We start from the raw sequence: 3,826 nt of genomic DNA, 5'->3' as shown, positions 1-3,826 counted from the left end.
TCTACCACTAGCTAACTTAATGAGACTATCAACACAATGACCGTATGCTCCAGGGAGATGATTGTGTCTGCTCTCTCACATAAAAGGCGCGTGATATCTCTGAAATGAACGAGCAGCATCTACACTTATAAACCGCAGCTATCCGAATGGAGTTGGGATTTGCACTCAATTCTAATCTACAAAGAACAATTAGTTCTTATGACATGGTCCTGCTTGGTACATACCCTCAGGATGCTGTCACTGAAGATATGTGTGCTAAAACAAATTTGACAAAAACATATAGTGGCTGGTTATTAGGAAGAATAGTGTCCATGGTCACAAAGGCTTGTCTTCAAATAAGCAGCTATCTAAGTAAGGCATCAACCAAGTCCACATGGAAGAAGTGCACCAGTCTGTGTGACCCAAGGATTGTAAATAAAGAAATCCAAATCCAGAGGAAAGAATGGAATCGGATCATATAGTATGAACACCCAGTTTGTAGAAGGGTATGGATGACAGTTAAAGCCCCAAATCCATTTGCAGGATGTACACATGGACTACATTCCCAGTGATTTCCCTGTGAGCACAGTTAGGGATGTGAATAGTTGGGTCATCAGAGAGTCTTGTAGAAAGGATTATAGTAGATTAAAATGTAACACCCAATTTAAATTGTTTAAATGTAGCCTCTGACTTGATCTCCTTGTTCATGCCTGAAAGTTCTAGGAGTTTAAAAAGTGAAGCAAAAATACATGTGGATGAAGTCCTGGTGAATCCTCTGTGCACATAGACCTTGCTATCACACAGAATGTGTTGGAAAGAGTATTATGACTGATACATTATGTTAAATCCTTACATCTTATCATTTGATTTCATTTTGCCCCATTTAAAAGTTATCCTAGTTTTTAATAATATCTGTTTTCTTTTCAACTGGTGTATTTCCCTATTTTATTTTGTTATTGATATTAGGTTTTTTGATTCTTGGTTTTATATATTTTTTTGGGGGGGTGGTATGTGATATCATGGATGGGTGAATCTATAAGGGAAAGTAACTAGATTAGTGTTTCCTTGGCGGTATGGCAGGGGAGGTTGGGAGGAAATGGGGAAATAATAACAAGGAGGACAAGAAAAAAATGTTCTAATATTGATTATGGTAATGATTGTACAGCACCCTGTATATGATTGAATTAATGAATCGTATGAAATTTGGCTTATATCTCAGTAAATTGTTTAAAAGCAAAATTAAATGGTTTGTGTTGGTGTTACAGGAGCCCTGGTGACAGGGTGTGCTATGAGTTGGTCTGTTAACCTCAAATCATCAGTTCAAAACCACCAGCTACTTTCTACAAGGTGTCCTATTTCTGTTAAAAAAAAAAAAGTCCTCCAAATTTAGCTGAGCAATGTCGATAGTCCTGTTATCAGTCAGAGAGCAGTGGAAAGTTGATTATGGCAGACATCGTAAGGGCAAAATGTAATGTCTTGTCATTTGATTTCCCTTGAAAGCCATTTTAAAACATTCAATTTTTTTAAAAAGCGAAAGGGAAGTACAGGTGGACTAAGTCCCTGGTGAATTCTGTCTGACCAGGGGTGTGAGCAGCCTTACTAACATGCAGGGTGCATTGGAATGCGGATTGTTGCAGATGCAGTTAGGTTAAAATTTAACACTCTATCATTTTATCTTCCTTAAGATACATTTAAATTTGTTTTTCTTTTTCTTTTTTTTTCAGAGGAGAGCGCGAACGTAGTCCCCCACTACCACAAATTATGCAGTCGAGTTTCCCACATTTGGGGAAATCGAAGGGGTCAGCACATCCGGAGTGCAATGGATAAGCCTCGCCCTGGGAAAACCACCTTCGTGATCATGGTATCTCCTCTGCCCGGTAAGTATTTAAATTTGTTTTTCATATTTTATGTTTTCTTTTTTTGTTTAAGTTTTTATCCATTTTACTTTGTTATTTTTCTTAGTTTGTAAACAATATTTTCCTGTCGATGAAATCCAGGATAGGTATACCTACAGAGACATTAACTGGATTAATGGATACTTGGACATATGGGATGGGAGGTTGGAGGTAAACGGGAAGTTAATAACAATTGGTAAAAGAATGAAGAAAATGTTCTAAAAATGATTGTGGTGATGACTGTGTAACTCTTCTAGATGTTATTGAACTTTTGATTTGTATGATATGTGAATTATATGCCAATAAAACTGTGGAGGGAAATAAAAACAAACACACACACACAAAGAGTTACAATCATGCACAGAGCTGTTCCAATCTGTCCTGTAGCGTTCCTACAGATTATCAAGATGTTTTGTTTTGTTGTTGTTTTGTTTTATTTTTTAGCAATTTATGAAAAGCAAAGATCAAGTAATAGTATTTGAATATATATACTATGTATAATATTATCTTATACCACTTAAGGCACACAATATGCATTCTTTTTAAAGTTTTGTAAATCTGTGCTGTGAGGTAGCCTTGAGTTACTTCCAACTTAAATAAACCTTATCAATAACATAATAAAACACATGCCAGTCCTTCACCCTTCTAACCATCTTTCAATTATGGAGAGCACACTACTGATGTTGAGATATTTCATTGTATCTTCCCATTGATGTAGTCAATTTTATTTCTGTGTATTCCAAGTGGAGATGTTTGTGTATATAGCTGTCATTTATGTTGTTGAAAAAATCTTTTTGCTATGAACATGCCGTTTGTCTTGAAAATTTTATCATGAGAAATCCAACTTTGTTTCTTTCACCAAATTCATATTTCCCAGCCACTGGTCCTTCCTCTTTGATTCCAGTTTTTAAGGCATTATATTAAAAGTTAATTATGCATATTGATAGGTAGATTGATGTTTCATAGACATATAATATGACATCCAGTCATAACATCATGACAAAAGATAAGATGCGTCTACATTGAGTAGTCATTCCCTTTCATTTATTTTCAAATCATTCCTGTTTTGGTTATATTCACAATTTTCTTTTAGTTTGGAATTTTGGGGGGTCTTGAATAAGCAGAATTTTTATGTCTTTCTTTCTTGTTTTTCTTATTTCAAAAAATGTATCTAACTTTTTGTAACTATATATATAGTTACTTTTATATATTTAAATATATATATTTAAACCCTCCAAAACAAAAATATGTAAGTACAGTAAGATCCTTTGAGGGGGAAAAAGTGACCAAAACATCTACAGAACTCCAGTTTCTCCATCACTTTTGCCAATTGGTTTGCTAATTTCTTATCGCAATCAAGAGAAATACATATTTAAAAATAAGGAGGTAGATGCTTTGCTAAGGACAATATGCTATATAGCGTGTTAGCATGAGATAAAATGATAACATCATTAATATTTCTCAGCTCAGCTCATCCTGGTTTGTCGCATCTGTTGCCTTTGAGATCTATGAATTTTACTGTCTCAGGCCGATGTTAAGACTTTTCCTAAGGTTAAGCATACACTGATCTCAGTGACAAATTTTACTAGGATGGATTTGAAAGATACATTAAAACTGTGTAGTATTTCTGTCTAAATGTTGCCGCTACCCAGTTATAGATCCTCTAATGATTAATAAAAATATGTATTTATCTTCATTCTCTTTTACAAGCAGATGTGTGAGTTCTGAGAGCACAGAGCAAACAAAACACGAGAACCCCTGTAGAGAATTGTTGGGACCCAGCGCTGATTCATTAAAACTTATGGGATAATGTAAAGCAAATAGGAGGTTACAAAGGTTACAAAGCAAAGTATCATTTGTTTTCCCTTGGGTATGCTTATTGTCATGAGCAGATGATCTCTTGTTAGCGCAGCATGGGTTAGAAATTGTATCTGTCACTATTTTTGCTCTTA

The 3,826-nt window shown here is 35.0% G+C and overlaps 1 non-coding gene across 1 annotated transcript; it reads right to left on the bottom strand.

The window, feature by feature from the left end:
- Window positions 1-1,700: 1,700 nt before the first annotated feature.
- Window positions 1,701-1,864, bottom strand: LOC115873891. Its single transcript, XR_004048665.1, has one exon. It is a non-coding gene; the product is annotated as a U1 spliceosomal RNA (small nuclear RNA).
- Window positions 1,865-3,826: the final 1,962 nt, after the last annotated feature.

This window comes from Echinops telfairi, unplaced genomic scaffold, assembly GCF_000313985.2.
Source record: "Echinops telfairi isolate 266 unplaced genomic scaffold, ASM31398v2 ScPeMD7_7469;HRSCAF=8507_1, whole genome shotgun sequence".
Taxonomy (NCBI): Eukaryota; Metazoa; Chordata; class Mammalia; order Afrosoricida; family Tenrecidae; genus Echinops; species Echinops telfairi.
The sequence above is the reverse complement of the archived record's forward strand: the minus strand, read 5'-3'. Positions and strand labels throughout refer to the sequence as shown.